Raw genomic sequence first — 23904 nt, forward strand, 5'->3', positions numbered from 1 at the left:
GTTTAAAAGAAATAGATCTCATTGTGTTGACCAATTCCTTGGGCATGCTTTAAATAGCTCTTTTGATCCCAGCTAATGTTTCTATCCATCTCATGATGAAAAGTGCTCCTTAGCACCACACCATTTATTTTTGCAATAAGCCTGTGAGATGGGTCATTAGTATTTCCATTTTCCCAAGACTTGTCTAGGGTAAACCTGTAAGTGCAAGCCTGAGCAGTGATGTGAACCAAGGCCACTCTGGCTGGATCTTCAAAAAGCTTCCAAAGTACTTATACAAAGAAAGCTTGTTGAGCAAGTTCCATTGAACACCATTGATGTCCCCTGAACCCTGCAGTGATTCTCTTTCTTTGTGTAACTAGAATGATTGATTTGAGCTTTTGGGTAAACAATATTTGGGGTAGTGTTAGTTAATTGGTAGGTTTTGTGTTTATGACTGCTCTTTGCTAGAGACTAGGAATTAGGTTCTAAATGAATAGAAACAATCATATTCGGCTTGTGTATCCCTGTTACTATGCCAACAGTCACTGATGTGTGTTTCTTTTTTGACAGGTTTGCAGCGTTTTACCATCATGACTCAAGGCAGTTTTTCTGTCTCCGTGTTTGTGTGACCCACAGGAACATGAGCTCAACAGGTTACTTACAGATTTAAGTAATATTGTGATGATGGCAGTGAGTTATCAAAATGTTTTTGTGCTGAATTAACTGAAGCAATTGCAAACACCTGCCAGCAGATGGTGGAATTTGTAAAATTATTCACACTCTCAGTACAACTTTGAAATGAATGATCAAATCAATTTAGGATTTTGTGAATGTGTATGTTTGGGCTCAGGAAATTACTTTTCACTGTTGAAGTGAGTGCTTTGATCAGACTGTGGATTTAAGTAAAATCTCACATCAGCTCCATGTATGTCTATCTCAGAACAATGTCAGATACTGCTGTGATTTAGACAACTGGCTGCTTTTGCTAATGTGTGAGTGCAAGGAAAATGCTAGCTCTTTAGCCACCCACTTCTGACTTGCAGTTGGAAAATGAAAAGGAACCTCCCCACCTTTAACTGTCCCATAGTCATGCATCTTGATTAGAATTTGGGAACCGGGTCCAGTTTTAAATTTCTTGTGCACATTGAATTTGAGTAACCCTACACAGCTAAATTATGTTTGTATTATGACAATATTTTAATTCTTGTAACCATGTGCAACTGTGTATACTGTCTAATTTAAAGCTTGGCAAAAGTTTAAAAAGAAAAGATATATATCCACTAAAGCTTCTCATATCTTAGTTGTGAGGGAATTCCAGATATGGCATCTTTTCTTCAGGTCCTCTGTTGCATGCCCATCATATTGTAATGGGCTAGCATCTGGGAGACAGAAAATCCAAATACACTGAAAGAAGCTCTAACCAGTAGTGCTACCACCTAATTAAAGATTGTTAACCAGTCACTTAGCTGACTGACCAATTAATCATGGATCTGCTTATTATCAGAGTCTCAATACAGTACCCTTTTTGAGGAAATATATAGTTTTCTTGTTTTAGTTATACCCTGCCCCTCCATAATGCTGCTTGGGGCAGCTCACAGTTGTTCTTCTAAGCAGGGGTGTGGCTATAGTTGAGTGGACAGGATTAAAGGAACCTAGCCCCCCCCCATCCTGAGGGTCCCCCAGCTCCACCCCTCCCTATTTTCTTCATTATCTCTCTCACTCTGAGAGGCTGTCAGGAAGAGGGGTGAACACAGCCCCCCCCCCAAGCTACACTGCTGATTCTTTTAAGCATGAGAATGTAAGCATTGAACAAACAAATTCTACCACTCATTTTTGGAAGAAGAGACTGCTATTTTAATCAACATTTCCTCTGGAATATAAAATATAAGTAAACTCAGTCTGAGTTCTGCAAGCGTAGATACAACTCCAATTTCCCTTTCCTTGCGAAGGTTTTGGAGAAGCTTGTATGTGCCCAGCTTGAGAGAGTTCTGGATGAAGCTGATTTTCTAGATCCTTGTTAGTTGGGGTTTAGGCCATGGCATAGCACAGAAATGGCATTGGCCACTCTGGTTGATGACTTGTATCGTGACCTTGATGAGGGTAGCACTCCTCTCTTGGTCCTTTTAGATCTCTCAGTGGCTTTCGATACCATTGATCTTTCTGGAGCGCCTGTGTGGGTTGGGTATTGGGGGCAGTGTTTTGCACTGGTTCCATTCCTTCCTTAGTGGGCGCTTTCAGTCAGTGTGTATTGGTGGCAAGTGCTCTGCCCCATGACCAGTCCCTTGTGGGGTGCCTCGGGCCTCAGTTCTCACACCCATTCTTTTTAACATCTACATGAAACCGCTGGGGCAGGTCATCCGTTGGTTTCGGGTGAGATTCCATCATTATACCGATGATACTCAACTTTATATTGCCACCCCAGGCCACGCTGGAGATGCCGTTTCTGTGCTTGCTCAGTGACTGGAGGCTGCCAGGGTCTGGATCGGCCAAAACAGGCTCAGACTCAATCCCTCCAAGACTGGGTTGCTTTTGCTTACTCCTCGATCTAGCCAATTGCTGAGTCTGAGTTTCTCCCTGGGCGGGGTTGTGCTGCCTCTGAAGGGGGTGGTCCACGACTTGGGGTTCCTCTTGGACTCACGGTTCCTGCTTGACTAGCAGGTGGAGGCTGTGGCCAGAAGTACCTTTGCCCAGCTTTGGCTGGCCCACCAGTGAATGAATGAATCTTTATAATGGTCAATGATCCATAACAGAGACAAAACAATACAACTCATTTGACAGAATCCAAAAAGGGGGGGTGTCCTTTCTTTTTAACCAAATCATTCTAATACCATTTACTCAAACAATTTAGATCTAAACTTGAATGCTGCTGCACAAAATTTAGCCACATTAAGTGTTATACATTCACTCCAGTCTGCTAACAGAAAAGAAACATACCCATCCTCAGTTCTACCAGGGATATTCAATAAAAGAGGGGAAATCAGTTCAGAACGAATACCCTTATAATGGTCCACCAGTTGCAGCCCCATCTCAACCGACAGGCCCTGGCAACGGTAACTCATGCCTTCATCATCCCTCGTTTGGATTACTGTAATGCCTTCTATCTGGGGTTGCCTTTGAAGATGACCCAGAAGCTTCAGTTGGTCCAGAACATGCTGTTCTTGTTTTGTACACCGCCCTGAGTCTGTGGATTGGGCGGTATATTAAATCCTTTACTAAATAATAAATAAATACATGTTTTTGGCTACTACTGGAAATCCACCCAAAACACATTAAAGTATATGAAAGGGCAACGGCTATGAAAGAGCAATATAGCTAAAAATTCTATCCTATGGGTCTGCTTTTTCTTGCTCTGTGCTGGAGTTCTGGAGTCCATTATGAGGTGAATTCTGTGCCCTGAGTTACGATGGTTTGATTTAATTAACTCTAGCTTTTTTAGTAATCAGAGTGTTCCTTACACAATGTGGAGCCTTGTTCACTTGTTGCCTTCTCACATGTTTAATGAACACATACGGAGGAACAAGGGCCTGTGTATCAAATTTCAAGTCTCTAGCTCATGTGGAAATGCCCTAACAGTGTTGATAACCCTGTGAGCAAGTCAATCAGTCACAAGAATCTCTTTCTCTATAATTTCCCTATTACAGTGACACATCACAGCCAAAATAGCTTCAAAAATGAATGGATTTCTTACTGGTAGCATAAAAGATGCCAGTGTATTGATGTTGATTCCCATAGAGCCCTGCCTGCTTCACTGCCTTTGGTTGTTATTGCTGGAAGATGAACCTTGTGATTTCATGTTGGACTGCACAATTTTAGTAGTACAAAATGGATGGAAAAGTTACCTTTACATTTGCATCCAATTTCGTGTGAAGATCCACAAGAATCTCTACAGTTTGCATTTTGATTTGCCCTTCAATCATAGCCCAAAGGATTAACTGAGAAACAAATTTTAATGGAGATAGCATATATATATATATATATATATATATATATATATATATATATATATACACACACACACACACACACACACACACACACACACACACACACACACACCTACCTACCTCTGTCTACCAATTAAATATTGAAATCCCAACACATTAGTTTTTTTAAACTCTGTTTCTGGTTTTTGGTAGAGCTGTTCACCAATTAGAGAATGTTTAGTTGCTTAATCATCTGCCTTTTAACCAATTAGTTAATGAATTACATTTTAATATATCTGCATGTTGCCCAAACCTCAATAGAGCAGCTTTTAATATTTTGAAGGAGGTGAAAGATAATTTAAAAAGCAAAGGCTACCACTCATTTTTAGGAGGAAAGAGCATCATTATTATTTCCCCCCTTTTTCTTTTCTGTTTCAGTAACATGTTTGTGTTAACCATTAGTAACACCAATTAAAAATTGCCCTTACAGATCCAAATCACCTCTCACATCAAATAAAGCTTTAACTGATTAATCCACAAAGGAAAACCTTGTTTTGAGGGTATAAACACCGGAGTGTCTAGACATCTTCCACAGCGCTACAAGGGTGGAAGAAGGACTCCACCCTTGCAGAGCAGCAGGATCCTAGTTGTACTGGAGCCTTGCTCTGCAACTCAGTACAGGCAGAGGGGGTTTGGGAAGCAATTTATGCTCTCCTCCCTCCAAAAGCCACCGTTTTCTGCCAGGAATATTTCCTGGAGGGTTGCAGCAAATATGACTTCTTTTTTTTTGAAGGGAGAAAAGTGAAAATCACTTTCCCCTTCTCCTCTTTCCGTACTGGGCTGTGGAACAAAGCTTCAGTGCAGCCAGGCTCCAACTGCTCTGTGAGGGTGGAGCCCTTCTTCCACCCCTGTAGTGCTGCAGAAGATGTCAGCCACTGTATGTTGTAGAATCTATGCAGGCAGTGCAAAACTACTTTTACTTTTAAAGCTTTCATTGATTGTTTGATGCATTGTGCTCAACATCAAAACTCTTTCAGAGACAGCTGTAATATGCTGGTTAAAAAGTATAATAGTCTGCAGCAGACAGCAAAGACTAAGAGTGTTGATTAAAGATATGTGCATATTAGGGATGTGCAGAACTGATTCAATTGTGAACTGGTCCACCTCAAACCAGGCTGGTTCAAACTGGTTTGAGCTGGTTTTTTGACCCGGTGGGTTCAACTGAACCAGTTTGGGGACCTGTGGTTCGGGGATTTGTGGTTTGGTCTGAATTTGGCTCAGATTCGTGCCAAACTGCAGCAAAAGGTCCATGCACACCACAGTGCATGCTTCTTGGAATATTCATGGATGTCTGACTGACTAAGAGGTTTATACAGAATGGTTAGATTTGTCCAACAATATAATCATGAGCTCTTATTTATTTATTAAGTTGCCTTAAGCAGCCATATCTGAGAATCTACTTGTCTGTACAAAGGGCTACTAAGAATTGATTTGAATTGAGAGTGTCTCCTTGGAACTGATATGAACATAGGCAATACCCATCCTTTTAGCTTACTGGAAGTGCATGTATTGAATATTTCATACAGAAGCCTTAGACTTCTTGGGTTTGGTAACCTCTCCAGACTCTATTTGTTTGTGAACTAATAAACTTTTTCTCACCAGTCCATGTCCAGATGTTTTTGAGTTTGACTTTTTCACAGTATAGAGCACCTGGAGACAATTCGAGAATCACTTGCTGAGTTGTATGTTGTGTGCCTGTCAGCAGCTCTGCCTTGGCTCTTTAGCTGGCAGCCACTCATATGGACATAAATGCTTTCACTGTGATTCAGAGCAATGGACCGTTCTGTCCATTACCCTTGTTTCTGACAGTGGCCAGGACTAGATGGAACACAGTATGCTGGAATGATGCATCACCTGCTGTTTGTTCCCAATCCTAGTGGATACCAACATTTTGAACACTGAAATTTCTTTTTGGTTCACAGAAGCCACACCCTTTACCTTAATTTATACTCTTAGAACTCATTGAAAGCTGAGTTACATTACATTTTCAACATTAAAAAACAGGTTGTGGGAGTGACAAATATATTTTTTTCCATTATATGTCAGGAACAGTTTGGCCATACAGAGGATACAGGATGCAGTGTAATGTGCAGCGGCTCTTAAACACTTGGGCCTAATTAATGTGTCATCTTATTCATTCATTCATTCATTCAATTTATATACCGCCCTTCCAAAGTGGCTCAGGGCAGTTTACAACAAGGTAAAAACCATTAAAACCACTTAACAGTTAAAATCAAAACTATAAAAACAGAATAAAACCAATTAAACAGTTTAACAGCTAAAAAACCCTGGAGAACCAGGGCAACCATTTAAAACAATTTTTCAATCATTTAAAACCCTGGAAGGCCAGGCAAAACAGATAGGATTTAAGGGCTCTCCTGAAGGACAGTAATGACCTTGAATTACGGATTTCTGCCAGGAGTACATTCCACAGCCCAGGAGCAGCTACAGAGAAGGCCTGCCTCTGATTTGCCACCAGATGAACCAGTGGTAACTGGAGATAGACCTCCTCAGATGACCTTAACGTGTGGTGGGGCTCATGCAGAAGAAGGCGCTCTCTGTGGTAACCCGGACCCAAGCCGTTCAGAGCTTTAAAGGTAATAACCAGCACTTTGTATTTCTCCCAGAAACATATTGGCAGCCAGTGCAGCTGTTTTAAGATAGGCATAATATGGTCTCTCCGGGTTGCCCCAGAGACCAATCTGGCTGCCACATTCTGAACTACGTACAAAGGCAGCCCCACATAGAGCGCATTGCAGTAGTCAAGCCTAGAGGTTACCAGCTGATGTACCACTGTTTTGAGATCGTTCTGTTCAAGGAATGGATGCAGCTGTCCAATCAGCTGAAGCTGATAGAAAGCGCTCCTGGCCATAGCATCCACCTGAGATACCATGGTGAGGCCTGGATCCAAGAGCTCTCCCAAGCTGTGTACCCGTTCCTTCTGGAGAAGTGTAACCCCATCCAGCACAGGAAGACTTAACTCACCCCTCAGATTCTGAGCCCCCACAATGAGCACCTCCATCTTGCTTGTATTCAGCTTCAATTTGTTATCCCTCATCCAGCCCCTTACTGCCTGTAGGCAGGCATTTAGAGAATGAGTGCCATTTCCTGAAGATGAAAAGGAGGAGTAGATTTGGGTGTCATCAGCATACTGATAACATCCAGCACCAGATCTCCTGATGACCTCACCCAGTGGTTTCATGTAGATATTAAAAAGCACTGTTGACAGAATGGAGCCCTGGGGGACTCCATATAACAGCTCCCGTTTTGTGGAGCGACTGTCACCAAGCTCCACCATCTGGAATCTACCTGAGAGATAGGAGCGGAACCACCGCAAAGCAGTGCCCCCTATCCCCAACTCCCCCAGGTGATCCAGAAGGATACCATGGTCGATGGTATTGAACGCTGCCGAGAGATTCAGAAGAACCAGCAGAATCACACTCCCTCTGTTGATTCCTTGGTAAAGGTCATCCATCAGGCCAACCAAGGCTGTATCAACTCCACAGCCAACTCTAAAGCCAGTTTGAAATCAGTCTAGATAAGCAGTTTCTTCCAAGTCTGCCTGGAGGTGGTTGGTGGACCATCCTAATAGGTCCACCAACCCTGCAGGGGTGGACTGTGGCTGTGAAACCAACCTTAACCAGGTAGTTGTCCATCCATGACAATGGGAAAAACCACTGGATCCCCCACCCACGGAACACCCTCCTGATCCGAACAAAAGACCAAATCAAGTGCGTGGCCGGCAACATGAGTTGGTTCAGAAACTAATTGGGATAGGTCCATAGTTGTCATGGCCCCTATGAGCTCCTGAGCTGCACCAGACAAGCCAGCCCCATAGTGGATATTGAAGTCCCCAGCACCAAAAGTCTAGGAGACTCCAACACCAACTCCACGACCAGCTCCATCAGCTCAGTTAGGGAGTCAGTTGAGCAGCGGGGTGGACGATACACCAACAGAATTCCCAATCTATTCCTAGATCCCAGCCACAAAAACATGCACTCAATATAAGTCAACTGTCTCACAGGGGCCCTGGTAAGGGAAATGGTATTCTTATGGACCACGGCCACTCCAGTCCCCCCCCCCCCACATCCCCTAGCCTGCTCCACAACAGAGTAACTTGGTGGGAGAAGCTGAGCCCACACTGGACCACTCACATCCCCCAACCAGATCTCAGTTATACATGCCAGGTCAGCTACCTCATCCATGATCAAATCGTGGACAATTTTGGTCTTATTCTGAACCGACCTGGCATTACAGAGGAGCAAGTCCAGATTCCGAGGGTTGTTGCTGCTGCTCCCCAAGGCCTGAGAGTTGACAGAGCAATTGGAAGTGGAAACAGTTACTAAATTACTGACTTCCCTTCCCCTGTAATTGCCACCTGCTCTGCCTGCGCCAATACTTCTATTCCCCACCATTACAGTAATAGCTGCCCCAGAACCACTGGGCACACCCCCAGTGCCATCCCACTCGAGAGCCCAAACACATATCTGCAAAAGACCTGGCACAACCCAACCCCCCAGCCCTCAGTCCCATTCCCAAAGGCCCAGCCCCAAAGGCCCGGCTGGCTTTGGCGGCCACCTACAGGCAGCCCAATGGCTACGATGATGGCTACGCCTTTGGTGAGCCTCCTTGCTTTTAAGCCAGCAAACCTCGAAAGCCACTCCACTCACAAGCAGCTCCCAGGGCAGCGACAGGTGGTTCTGTTCAGCAATCTGGGGGCTGGCAACCAGCCACTTGGCAGCAGACTATCAGTCTGCTCCCCGTCAGGCTGGAATCTCCACAGAAGGAAGAGGGGCCAGTTGGTAAGTCCCAGCAAGGCAGATTGCACCCTCCTGTTAATTCCCACCTTGTTCCTAAAGATGTCAGAATGGCACCAGTCTTTAGCCCTCTGCAGTTATTCCTGCATTCAGGCTGAAAGTGGGGAGAGGGAATGGAAATGCACCATGCTCAACATGGTGATGTGCTCCCTGGCTCTCCCTGCATTCATAACTTGTCTGCAGAGGCAAGTGCTAAATGTAGGAGAGTTTCTTCCCAAGTTCTAGAACCTTGGCTGGCCAAAATTCTAGAATGCGGGGAGATATTCTCCCCAAGTGTAGCACTTGCCTCTGCAGACAAGGACTAAAGATGGGGGGGGGGGATGTTGAGCAGCTAGCTAGCATGGGGGAAAGGGCTAATAAGAATGTTGCTGATTCTCTTTCATGTGTTGAGGTTCCAGTGCCAGAAGGCTATCTAATTTATCATGGAGGCAGGGATTTATTTTATTATTTTATTTTATTTTTACATTTCTATACTGCCTTTCGTTAAAAGAAAACCCCAAGGCGGTTTACAAAAATTAAAACATACAATAAAAGCAGTAAAAACATCAAGCAATAAAAACATCAAGCTAAAAACATATAAACAAGCATAAAAACATGACAACAGATAACAGATATTATCTGACCAGATATTATCTGACCCGATTCCTTCCTGACCAGGGGTGTAGCTATAACTGAGTGGATGGGTTCAAAGAATCTGGGGCTCCCAGCTCCTGAGGGCCCCCCAGATTCACCCCTCCCCAGGGGCGGCTCGTGAACTCTCCTCTGGGGGGGCGGTGCGTGGCTTCTTTAAGGTAAATGGAGCCGGTGCTCCGTGCCGTCCGGCTGCCCCCGCGGCGGGGAATTGCCTCTGTCACTCACCTGGCTGCTAGCAGGGACTTGCCTCCACGGGAGCCAGGTGAGTGGGGGAGGCGATTCCCCGCTACGGGGGCTGCTGGGCAGCATGGAGCACCAACTACGTTTACCTTAAACAAACCTCCCGCAGCCCCCCCGAAGGAGAGTTCACCAGCCGCCCCTGCCCCTCCCTATTTTCATCATTATCTCTCTCACTCTGAGGGGCCACCGGGGAGAGACGTGAATACGGGCCTCTTCTCCCCTAGCTATACCTCTGTTCCTGACCATAATTACTATGCCACATTAGAAAGATCATGAAACTGTTTGTGGCTATGGATCTCAGAGGCCACAGGTCCATGGATTACAGCTCTCTATCGCCATAAGAGAAAAACAGAACTGAAAACTAGACACATAGTATTGGAGATAACCAGGCCTTCTTCTAAAAGCTTGTTAGATTTACATCATTCATGTTCTTAATCATCTATGTCATATAAGAATGGGCAAAGATAAAAGAAGATGAGCTTAACAAAGCAGTTATATTGTATTCCTTTTGTATCTGGCTATATAAAAGGCTGAGCATGTTTTCCATTTAAAACTAAAATGATCCTCCCACGTCCTACTGGGGAACTATATTTCGTTGTAAAATTTTCATTTCACTGCCTTTACAGGGTAACCAAAAATAGGAGGTCATTTTCAAATGTTAAGTTTACATATTATAAACGATGTACTTATGTGTGATCTGTTAGAGCACTTGTGAAAATGAAAATATTTTCTGCCTAAATGATGTTCTTTAAAACAATGACGACATTGCTCTTAACTGCTTCAAAGGGAGACAGCAGCACAAAGCATATCCTCAAACCTGAGAACCTCCTGAGCTCTCCACAAGAGGTCAATGCACTGTTAAGCTCACACAGCTCTTCTAATTAGGTAATTAGCAGTGGAATGATAGCTGGTGCTAAGTAAGTAATAAGAGGCGGATAATAACTTACTCAGCAGTGCTTAGCACGCCATCAATTATTACAGTAAACCTTCTAAAAGTTAGTCTTGTACCACTGTGTATGAAGGCCAATTCACATCAGTGGAAAATGGATGTATTTTTTAGTCTGTGTAGCCATGTTTTCGCATCCTGGATGATGAAATCATATGTGAACAGACCTCTGCATTCACAATTGTTGGGAGTCTGCATGTAATAAACAGTGTGGAAATAGTGCATTTTACACATATTGCTGATAATTCTTCTGGTTAGTAACTGTTAAGCAAAGAGGCGCCATTTAAATTTAAACGACCATTTAAAGAGGCACCCTGGACTTTGGAATCCACTGCCTGTTGAAATAAGAGCCTCCCCATCTCTGGCAACTTCTAAAAAGGTGCTGAGGACACATTTGTTCACCCAGGCTTTTAATTAGATGTTGGTTTAAATTTTTAATGCTGAATTTAAATGATTTTAGTGTTAATGTTTTTAATGTTTAAATAAATGATTTTAATTGTTTAATTGATTTTGTTTTGATTTTAACTGTTAATTGATTTTAATTCTTTTTATTTGCTGTAAACTGCCCTGAGCCATTTTTGGAGTGGTGGTATATAAATCAAATAAATAAATATTAATAAATAAATAAATAGGTGATTCTCTTATATTTAGTAGGAACAGAGCAACTGCCTCTATTCATCCCCAGCACAGAACCTCTCTTGTGGTTGTTGCTGGTGTCTACCTAATATTTCCTTTCAGATTGTAAGCCCTTTTGGAATGAGGAACCATCTTATTGTGTTTTTTTTAATGTACAACACTATAAAGCTTTTGTTGAAAAGCTTTATATAAACATTGATAGCAGTAGTGATCGTTGTAGTTCACATAACTGGTTCATCACTGGTTACAATTTTTCTGTTTTTGAATAATATTACCTAATATTATATTTATGAAGTTTGACTCATATTCACAGGAAAAGAGAAGGCAACTATCAAATTTGTGTATGTGTGCATGTGTATGCATGTGTGGTGAAGAAAGGAACATTTGATAGATTAGCTTACACCTCAAGTAGTTCTGCCACTTGGTAGCTTCTTCTTCTTAAGGAACAGATTATCAATCATACATTACAATTTTTGCCATGGATTTGGAAAAGCTTTGATGATATATTGCTTCCCAACTTGCTTCTAAATGCACTCCTTTTTAAAGGAAAAGAAGAAGAAGAAGAGAGTGCCAAGAAAACCACAGCGCAATTTGCCATTGCGTAGTGCATTCTATCACAATTGTACAGCATGCTGAATTATTTGAAATGATTAATTGCTAAAGTTTAGAGATAGTAGTGTTTCTTTTTTTCAGAGCTGATGTTGTGTATCAGATGAACTGTAAAAGATGGATAAATTCCCACTCAGACATGATTTCGTTTGCAATTTTTTAGTTTGTTTAGGCTTTTAAGATGTCAAGAATGCTATGGAGAAACAGATATAGATGGAATGCATGACATATTACATTCTGACAATCACTAGTACACACTTGTGTAGGTACAACTGGTGTTTAAATAATATCCCCTTCCCATGGAAACAAATAAAAAATTGACAGTTTTATGATGAATGATGTATGGTACAACCAACTGAATACTCAGCACATTTACTAGAGAAAAGACAAAAATCAAATTCTGCATATGGCTGGTCTGATCCTATGGCCATGTGGCACAGGCAGTCGTCATATCATAGTTAGGCCAACTTTACATTGGTGTAATGTAACAGATGTAGTAATAACAACGGGTACAGCAACCAGCCTCAGAACTGACAATGAAGACACTGGTGGATAGCTTCTGCCTTTTAGGATCAACCATCAACAGTAAAGGATCCAGCAATCAAGAAATACGCAGCAGACTAGCACTTGTTAGGGTTGCAATGAAGGCCTTGGAAAGGATATTTAGATGCCAGGATGTATCTTACATACAAAGATTAGAATTGATCAGAAAATGGTTTTTCCCATGACACTCTATGGATGTGAAAGCTGGACTTTGAAGAAGCAAGATAGAAAAAGTATTGATGCTTTCGAACTTTGCTGCCATAGGTGGATTACCGCAGAGGCAATAGAGGCAATTGCCTATGGTGGCAAATCTGGGAGGAGCGACACAAGTATTGGGGAGGGGGAATGTTTTATCTTTTAAAAAAAATGTTTTCTAAACCTTTAAAAACTGCTGCTGCATGGTGACGATGAAAGATTAAGTCTTTTGCCGCCCCCACCACTGCAGCAAGAAAGGTAGGGGTGGCAAGGAGGAAGGAAGTCCCCTCCTTTTTCTTCTAAACGCCACCACAGTGGTAGGATGGGGGCAACGCCAGTGATTCGTGGCTGCTGCAGGGAGCAGGGGATGAAGGGAAAGTCCCCCCTGCCTCCCTTGCTGTTGCTGCACATGTCCGGCAGGCAGCAGACAGATGCTGCTTTAAAGTAAATGGGGGACTTCCTCCCCCAACATACACAGCCCTCCCCACTGCTCCCTGATTCCACTGTGCAGGCAGTGGCGTTTTAATGTAAAAGGGCAGGGGGGAATTTCCCTTCGTCCCCCATTCCCTGCAGCTGCTGCAAATAGCGGGCACTGATCCCCATCCTGCCACTGCAGCAGCATTTAGAAGAAAAATGGAGGGACTTACTTCCTCCTCACCACCCCTGCCCTCTTCACTGTGGCAGTGGGGGCCAAAAATCCTTGGCTTAATCTGCTCCTGTTTGATGCTGGAGAAGACTTTTGAGGATACCATGGACAGCCAGGAATACAAACAAATGGATCATAGAACAAACCAATCCAGAATTTTGGATCAGAATCAGAAAATGGATCAGAATCCAAATCAATCCAGAGGCAGAAATGACCAGGCTCAAACGATCATACTTTGGCCACATTATGTGAAGACCCAGCTCCCTTTAAAAGTCCATAATGCTGGTGAAAGTTGAAGGAAAAAGAAGAGGATGACTAGCAGCAAGGTGAATGGACTCGATTACGACAGCAATGAAGAGAGACCTTAATGAGCAATGAACTGAGAGACCTTAAAGGCCAAGTTGAAGTCAGATCATCCTGGAGAGAATCTATCTATGTGATCACTAAGAGTTGACACTGACCTGACGGCACTTAATCAATCAATCAACGTAGTAGAAATTCTATGCATTCCTGGCAGTACAGGAGAACAGGAAACACTGCTATAGCTTGTTGATGGACGGAGGATTGTTTAGCCACTACACAATAGCCCTCTTCTCATGTAATTCACCTCACATTCAGTGAATACAGGGGGGAATCAGGACTGCACTGCCTGGCCTTGTCCCTCGACACTGACATGCCCACATGCCACATTCCCAGTGGTCATGCATTTGGCTTTCATGCAAAAAGGCATGGCACCAATGGACACTATGGGAACATTATCCAGGGTTCCTGCTCCCATAGTGCACATGGATGCACCAACCTTTTCTCATGAAACTGACTCCTGGGGGCATGGCCAGTGAGCGCTTGCTCCCGTAACCTCATTTAACTAGGTGGCTAGTTAGGTGGGTTTGCCACCATGTAGCCACCAGGATCAGGCATAATCCCGGTGGTTCACACAAGCGTTCAAAACTGGGCTGCTGTGCTCCCTTAGCCTGATTTTGTATGTTGGTGTGACCTCAGTGACTAGATGGAATCTGAACCCAGGTCTTTCTGGTCCAACTATTGCATTCTCTCTGCTCTGTCACACTGGTTCTCACTGTGGCTTAGTTTTCCATGAGGTGGAAAAGTGATATCATTTTTTTAGGCTGGTTGAATAGTCCTCTTCAAGGGTTACATATATATATGGTTACAGTGCCAAAAGGACACCCCACAATTATTCTGTTTTCCCCAACATGTTAGGGGCTAAATTCAGGGCCTGCTTAAGCATACTTCAAAAACTGAAGCTGCGGGGAGCCCTGAATGTGAAAGAAACAATTTATATCTTGCAGGTGCTAATTGTTCTCATTATCAGAAGTAATTAGTTGGCAGGCACTGCAGAGAAGATGCAGGTTTGTCCTGCAAATTTGGAGTATCTCGCTGCAGTTTGGAGTTCAGCAAAAGACATAGTAAAGACAGCACACACACACACACACACACACACACAAACACTTGTGCTGCCTTTGTGAGTGATTAAGGAAAAAGAGAGCAATCAAAGGGGACTCCTGCCTTTAAAAGGCTTCTAAGGGTGGCTGAGAGAGGGGCGATGATGAGAGGGCACCTTTAAAAGTGAGTTCTTATGGATCCTCTGGAGGTGGTGGCAGTGGTGCCATTTTGGCCCCCGCAGATGCATGGAGGCTTGAACTGCTCCACTGCTGCCACCACAGGCTGCACCCCCCCCCCCCAAATTAACCTTGTGGGTAGTTAAATAAAAAACAAACAAACTTACAGTGTCCAGAAAAGAGGAAGCTAATCTGCTGTGAGGAAGGGAACTTCCTGCTTCCTCCTTTCAGCTGCTGCAGCTTCCTCCCTGGGCTGCTGCTGGAAGGATCAGCCTACTAATCAAGGCTATTCCCTCACCTGATTGCTTTTGGCACCCTGCATCACTGCCTCCCCAGATTAGACATAAAAGGGCAAAAGAGACTAGTGCATGTGTACAAAGGCAGCCCCACAAAGAGTGCAACACAGTAGCCAAACCTAGAGGATACCAGTATATGCATCACTGTTTTAAGGTCATTTACCTCCAGAAATGGACATCACTGTCATACCAGCCGAAGCTGGTAAAAAGCACTTCTGGCCACTTCCTCAACCTGATAAACAAGAGAGAGTTTTGGATCCAGGGATCCAAAAAGTTTTGGATCACTTCCAAACTATGTTCTTGATCTTTCAGGAGGAGTGTAATCCCATCCAGAACAGGCAGATTTAAACCATCTCTTGGGTTCTTAACCCCCCCTCCCCCCAGTCAGTACCTCTACCTTATTTGGATTCAACTTCAGTTTGTTATCCCTCATCCAATCTATTACCACCTCCAGGCAGGCATTTAGGGAAGTTATGCCATTTCCTAATGAAGTTGATATGGAGAAATAGATCTGAGTGTCATCTCTCTCTCTCTCTCTCTCTCTCTCTCTCTGTGTATATGTGTGTGTGTGTGTGTGTGTGTGTGTGTGTATAACATATTTCTATACTGCCCAAAACTTGCATCTCTGGGCAGTTTATAATTTAAATCATATAAATATTAAAATCATTAACATTAAAATAATTTAAAACCCAACATTAAAAGTATTAAAACTATAAACCTAAGTAAAACCTTGAGTTAACAAATATGTCTTCAGTGCCTTTTTAAAAGTTGCCAGAGATGGAGAGGTTCTTAACTCCACAGGGAGCACATTCCAAAACCCAGGAGCAGCAACAGAGAAGGCCTGGTCCCGAGAAGCCACCAGATAAGCAGGTGGCAAACATAGATGTACCTCTTCAGAAGATCTCAACAGGTGATGGGACTCATGGCAAAGAAGACATTCTCTTAGAAACCCAGTGCCTAAGATGTTTAGGGTTTTATAGGTAATTACCAGCACCTTGTATTTTGCCCAGAAACTTATCGGCAGCCAGTGTAGCTCTTTCAACACAGGAGTAATATGGTCTCTCCGAGATGACCCAGAGACCAACCTGGCCATCGCATTCTGTACCAACTGCAGAATTCCAGACTATGTACAAAGGCAGCCCCACATAGAGTGCATTGCAGAAGTCCAGTCTGGAGGTTACCAGCAATGCATATGTACCACTGATCTGAGGTCGTTCATCTCAAGAAATGGAAACAGCTAGCGTATCAGTTGAAGCTGATAGAAAGCACCTCTGGCCACCACCTCAACTTGGGACACCAGGGGGAAGTTCAGATCCAGAAACATCCCCAGACTGTGTAGCTGTTCCTTCCGGGGGAGTGTGACCCCATCCAGAATTGGCAGATCAAAATTGTCTCCTGACCATGCACAATAAGTACCTCTGACTTATCTGGATTCAGCCTCAGTTTGTTATCCCTCATCCTGCCTATCACTGCCTCTAGGCAGGCATTTAGGGAGGTTATGCTTTCTCCTGATGAGGGTGACATGGAGAAATAGATGTGGGTGTCATCAGCATACTGACAACACCCTGCACCAAATCTCCTGATGATCTCTCCCAGTGGCTTCATGTAGATATTAAACAACATTGGAGACAATATGGAGTCCTGAGAGACACCATATGAAAGGTTTTTTTTCACTCAGTGGAGTCTACTTTGTATTTTTGGAAGATGAAATTTGACATGGATTTTATTGTTTCCAGTAAGTTCTATTACAAATGTGATAATATTTCCTTATCTTATTGCTATGTGTACATTTAAAGTAATGGCTGTTTAGAAAAGGGTTTTTTTTGTATTTTTATATTGAAAATTTTGCACTGAAATTTTTTGAAATGTAGTCTTTCTAAATTTTGAATAAAATACAAAAAACCGTGGCGTATCGGGGGGGAAAACGGCGCCCAGGGCAAGCTCTGGCCGGCCCTGAAATGGTGCCCGGCGGGTCGCCCGCTGAGTGCGGCAGTGGCTGGCTGGCGGTGATGGGCTCGCCCGCCGAAGAGTTCAAGCAGAGCGACGCCGAGCCTGCCTTCTGGCCCGGCGTCGCTTTCCAACTGTGCAGGCGCGCCTGCGCATTTCATTCTGTGAATTCATTCAGGCATGCCTGCGCAGTTGGGAAGTGATGCTGGGCCAGAAGGCAGGCTCGGTGTCGCTCTGCCTGAACTTCTCGGCGGGCGATCCGCCGCCGCTCGGGCCGCGCTACAGGCAGCCCATTGCCGCCAGCCACTGCCGCACTCGGCAGGCAACCTGCTGCCGCTGTTCACCACCGCCACATCGCCACACGCCCGCCGCCACTCGGCGGGCGATCCAGGGGGCGGGGGGAAGCAACTTTTTGGCGCCCCCACGTGACCCACCAGGGTGGCGCCTGGGGCACGTGCCCCCCCTGCCCCCCATCATTACGCCCCTGACAAAAAAGGAAACATGGTATAAACAATTTGTAAATGAATAAAATAAACAGGTATCCAGACATTTCTTCCCCCACTCCACTCATATGTGCCTTGACAACATCCTTTCTGCAAGGTGCACCAATATTTATGCACATTTTACAGGTGATCATTCTCTACCCTGTGAAGGTAATTGGCCACATAACTATTTCTGACACATTAGTGCAGAGCTGTTGGGGCAAGCAAGAGCCAGGGCCCACTTCTTTCTGACAATCAAGGACTGGCTGTACATAGCCCCATACTGATTTTGTAGTAATCCCCATGATTTCTAGAACTGGCCCTGCGGGGCTTGTTCATGAGGTCTTAGCTTCGCTTTGTCTGAAGCAGTTCATTAATCTGTTTTCCATTGATCCAGCCCACCCTGCTTTTATCATATTTAGCATATTGGGGCCTTGGGAACTTTACTGTTAGTATTGCTTGCCTTAGAGAGTCTTACTTGAAAAATAAAAACAATTTTTCCCCCATTCCCAAACTAGTATTTCATATTTCTTCCTGCATATTCGGGGTCTACCATTTGGTTTATTCAGGGCATTGAAATTACAACATTTTCTTCAGTGCAGCTTCTATAGTGATTCGCTTGATGACGCTAGTGTAATCAAGCCAATCACAATATTTTCTGTTTTAGCTAACCTGGCCCAATATTGCACAATTTAAAAAATATATACAAACGACATCCAAAGAATATTTACTGTAGAAGATTGCCACTTGATCAAATGGGAGATGATTGCACAGTGATTCCAAGATTATGACAAAACAAAACTCTATCCAGAGAGAGACCCATTAGGAATGAATGATAACGCATTGCACATTAGTTCTCAGTGATTTAATAAAGACTCAGAGACAGGAAATCCCATTCACTCCATCATGCTTGACATGACATTCTGAAATAATGACTCCGTGTAAAAACTTTCTTTAAAGAATGTCCATGGCCTTTATAAGTCTTTTCAGTAGGAAGTCATCACACTATTCAGAAATGCAAATAAAGCAAGAATTAAGCTCCGTGATTATTCTGTAGCTGAATCCTCATCCATAAACTAGTACTAGGTCTCTCTTTGCTAGTGCTGCACGGTTAGTCATGCAGACAAGTTTATCATATCCTAAACTTCATGAATAGCCTTACAAGGACTTGACTTAGGCTGCACAGTGATAAATAAGCATCCTTATTTGGTTGTCATCATCTTGTATATCACATAGGAAGCTGCCATATACTGAGTCAGACCATTGATCTATCTAACTCAGTATTGTTTTTACAGACTGGCAGCGGCTTCTCCATGGTTGCAGGCAGGAATCTCTCTCAGCCCTAGCTTGGAGATGCCAGGGAGGGAACTTGAAACTTTCTGCTCTTCCCAGAGCGGCTCCATCCCCTGAGGGGAATATCTTGCAGTGCTCACACATCAAGTCTCCCATTCATATGCAACCAGGGCAGACCCTGCTTAGCTAAGGGGACAAGTCATGCTTGCTACCACAAGACCAGCTCTCTTCCCTGTGATCACCTTTCATCTACATAAGGAGCTGATTAATCCCCCGCTCCATGTTTTCTCTCTTTCCTTCCCTCTGTGGCTGCAGCATGGGCAAGAATGGGAGATAAAGCTGAATGAAGATTTTATGCTGCCTGTTTCCCCCATGTGTGTTCCCTCTCCCCGCATCCTTCATGGAAATGGTTCAGTGATGCTGAGGAAATGAAGGAGACCTGAGAAAGCCCTGATTGTGTAAACAGACCACTGCTCCATACAGGACTAGCCCTTTCCTGAGGCAGGGTGAGGTGACTGCCCCGGGAACGGGTATGGGAAAGAGCACAGGGGATGGCAAATCCTAGGCCCCTTCTACTCACCTCAGGTCCATCCTGCCACTCACTGTTGTTGTCTTTCTTCACCCTGCTGGGGCGCACTGTTCATTTTGCCCTCTTTGCTTTCTGTGGTGAGCTGAGCCTGCAGGAAACCACTGATCTCTGGATGGAAAAGCATTGCAGCTAAAAGGCTCAGCAGACATCCTTGGCAACCCTCATGAGAGGAGCCTCTATGGCTTTAATGCAATCAGAGCACAGGGAAGTGATACACCTGCCCTCATTAGAGACAGGTGGCAGAGAGATGACACCTCTGGGAATGGGGCGGAACCATTTATCAATGAGAAATACGAATGAGAGGGAATGGGAGAAAAAGCAGATTTGGAGGATTATGATTGATGATTGTTTCTTCAAGCTTACAGTGGGACAGAGCTTCAGATGTCCACGACATCAAACATCCTGGGGCATCAGAGGAGTTAATTGCCACTGATCCCTGTGAGGTAATGGGGTGTGTGTGTGTGAGAAAAGAATAGGCTGAAGAAAGCTCTTGGCTTTCTGGGGTGAAGTAACCACCCAGTTTGGGGCCAGAAGGATCAAGAAGGCAGGGGCATAGCAAGGTTGGAGTGGGCCCAGAGACAAGAATTTAAAATGGCTTCCCACACACTGAAGCTCAGCTCATGAAGTAAAGAAATCTTAAATGAGGCTGAATAGTGGTAACAAAAAGCATAGTACTATCTATCTAGCTAGCTAGCTAGCTAGCTATCCTATGTGCCATAATAGAACATCATCCTAAATTATTTTTTAAAGGTTTTGTAAATTGTGGATGATGCAAGTCATTTAATGGTATTAGAGAAAGACATGCTGTTCTGGTAGCTCCAGGTCTTAACACTCACATCAATTTTGGAGGATGAACACAACTGAAGAAAGCCCGGGTGGGTGTCCGGCTGAGGGAGTCAGTCATGTGACTTGCCTCGGGGGACCCCCCAAGGCAGTGGGCCCCCAGAACTGTCTCCCCTTGCCCTATATAGTTATGCCCCTGCAAGAAGGATCATAAGAGAAAATGGAGACAGGGCTGATGGGAACCAAAGAAGGAGAACCCTTGTAACTGCTGCCTGTTAAAATGGTTAAGTTTGAAGCATGACTTCTGAGTTTCAGTCTTGTCTTTGGAGCTAGACAAGTTCTGAACCTAGCCCATTCATTCATTCATTCATTCATTCATTTGACTAACATATTTATATATCACCCAAAACCTGCATCTCTGGGCGGTGTATAACAAAATAATACAAATGAAACACAATTAAAAATGATTAAAACATTAAAATAATTTTAAACCCAACATTAAAAATTATTAAAACTATACATAGAACTGTATGTAGAACTACAGTTCTACTGAATATAGAGCTGTGTGTAGAACTTGACGTAGAACTACTTTCATGCGGGGAGGAAGACGTCATACTGTCTTACAGCTTTTTGTTCCCCTTCCCAGGTTGAGCTGGGAATGTGTCTGCCACAATTGCTTGGTTTGGCAACCAAGCAGTGGTCTAAGAGTGCTCATGTGTCATCACTTCTGTTTGGGTACATGTCCTGAGAATGCTTAGTACCTACCTGCAGATGGAGGGGCAGCATATTGTCCTTTGCCCCAGGTAGAAAAGTGTCTTGGGCTGTTCCTGAATCCATGGGGTGATTTGCAGCCACTGTGCTTGGCTTGGCTAGAAGCTAAACAGAATGGAACTCACAGAAGCCAAACAGAATGAGATGAGTCTTGCGACTTCTGTTTTACTGCTCACTCTGAAATGAAGGCACACGCCTAACAGATAACTTAGCTGAAGATGATAAAATGGTTATGGTCAAATATGCCCTCCCCATGGACAACAAATTGTTCTTATTTTTAAATATTTTTTCTCTGTTATTTCATTGTGATCTGCAACACTCAACCATATCTTAGACTAGACATAGAAATAAAGGGAAATTATTTCCAAAATGTACCTTGAGTTCCTTGTCTACAAGAAAAGGCACCACATATCCCTGTGAGAATCAGTGCTTTCTGAATTTCCCATTGAATGTCCTTATTTTCATTAAACAGAACATTAAAACAGCCATATAATATTTAAAAGCTGCTAATAATTCTTCCACTTTTTCTCTTTTTAACCACTCGCACGAGAAAGGTCAAGGGAATATAGTATGATTAAAGCATAGAATTCAAAGAAGGTGGGAATAAAATACTGATAATAAGCTGCCATTATGACAGATATTTCAGATCTTACCATCAGCAGACATTTCACCAGTCTTTCTTTAAAAAAAAATTCTTATCGCAAAGGGGTTCAGAACCAAATAGATTGGGTACCAGTTTCAGTGCTCGCATAGCTATTACTCCACTATTCTCTTTAATGCCAGTGATGCTGTTTATTTCAATAACTTTGAAGAGACTGTAATGCAACTGTCTCTTGTGCCACATGAAGAATCTTGTCATGCTTGCGTTGATTTTCTTTGTAGCCAGCAAAATAGGCCTGACTACTGCTCGTTATGGTTTTGTACTGGGAGCAATGAACCACTAAAATTCTATTTAAACAGCCAGCATTTGGGATGCTTATCTCAACATCTCAAAGCTTTGCATTTATAGTTATTGGGGGGAGGGTCTTTAGTCTAAAGTTTCTAATGTATTTCAAAACTTGTGCCCCATGTAGCTGGGGAAGTATGCACAAAAGCCACAAATGAAATATTTAGGCCCATGAGTAAAGAAAAAAATTGCTGCAATAGTTGATGGTTGATCAAATTATTAATTTGGGCCTTGTCTTTATACACACACACACACACACACACACACACACACACACACACACACACACACACCCTGACTCCAAAGGTTCTAGGTGGTTCATAAAAAATGTACACCATAAAAACAAAATAAAACAAAGCAACATTTGCAAATTTAAAAACATTTAGAGTGTAAACATTCTTGAGTGTAATCCATGTGGATTTAGGTGGCGATTATCATTTTGTATATTATTAATCCTGTTTACAGGGCTGCCTAGGGGGTGCCTATCTGAAAGGCTCATAAGCTAAGCTTAGTGACTTGCTGCTTGCTGAGTGTACTGTTTGTAGTGAGCTAGGGAGGTAAAACTAGGAAAGTGTTTTCTCTTATATACGAATACGACAAATATTTATATACTGCTTTTCAACAAAAGTTCCCAATGTGGTTTACCTAAATATAAATAAATAAAATGGCTCCCTGTCCTCAAAGGGCTCACAATCTAAAAAAGAAACGTAAGATAGACACCAGCAACAGCCACTGGAGAGATGCTGTGCTGGGGATGGATAGGGCCAGTTGCTCTCCCCCTGCTCAGAGAAATAACAACTTTAAAAAGAGAATCATCACTTTAAAATGTGCCTCTTTGCTCAGTTAGCTGGGGACATCTATCTTGCAGCGCGAAAGAGCAATGTTGGAAACAGGAAGGATGGAAAGAACTGGACAGAGGAAAGAAGCTGAAGAAATCCTGTGAGACTTTAGTGGGTTCAGTGGCATAAGACGTTCTGAAGGTCCTATGTGTAAGTATTGAACATGAGGCCCCATTGGAAAATTTCCCCATGGGGCCAATTAGAAACCCATAGGGATAAATACGGAAAAGATTAATAGCTCCTGAATGGCTGGGTAGAAAGCTCTGAAATTTCACATGGTGTTCCTACATGATGATAGCATTAAGTGTGCAGACTCTAAGTGGTTCACTTGTTGATTTTTAATAAACATTTTTAAAAAGTTTTAAAAACCATTTAAAAGTGTCCTAACTGCTCTGTTTCATGGCAGAAAGTTACAAAACATTCTGGAATGCTGCCCATCATTCAATTCTGTCCAACATTCAAGCCATCATTGGAGGAAACTGCCCTTTGTACTCAAATAAAAGGAGTAGTACCCCATTTTTTTGCACCACATGTTATAACTCCAGAATGGCTGGGCAGAAAGTTCTCAAAATTCATATGGCGGTAGCACATGATAGTAGCATTAAACTATTTAAAGCATCTTTAAGCCATGATGGATTGTCAAGAAGATCAATCTATCTGTTGATTGTCAATGACTTTTTTTAAAAATGAAAACTTTGGGAAAAGCCATTAAAAGTTTTAAAAACTTACCGCTGCTAACTGAGAGAAAGCGATGGGCCCTGTTCATGGGCATTGCTGGGAAAGCCTTAGAACAACAATGGGACCTATCCTACTAGGTTTTGAAATCCTGCACAAACCTTACAACTTGGAAACACTGATAAACTAACCATGGGGGAGGCTCCGAAGGCACTCTTCACCCAGGGCACTATTTATCCTTTGGCCAGTCCTGCATGTTCAAGGTTCATACTGAACATTGCAGAGAAAAAGACATGGGTGTGGCCTACCTGCTTCTCTTCAATAAAATGTAACTGAAAACATGTGCAGCGATATAATTGTGCTAGTGGCTGATATGATGCGCAGTGTTACAGAGACTAAGGCTCTGCCTCGGGCTGCTGTGGACTTCAAAGGCAGCCCCAGCAATGTCCTGAAGTAGCAATTGCGAAAGCAGCATTCCT

The sequence above is a fragment of the Hemicordylus capensis genome, chromosome 4 (assembly GCF_027244095.1).
Source record: "Hemicordylus capensis ecotype Gifberg chromosome 4, rHemCap1.1.pri, whole genome shotgun sequence".
Taxonomy (NCBI): Eukaryota; Metazoa; Chordata; class Lepidosauria; order Squamata; family Cordylidae; genus Hemicordylus; species Hemicordylus capensis.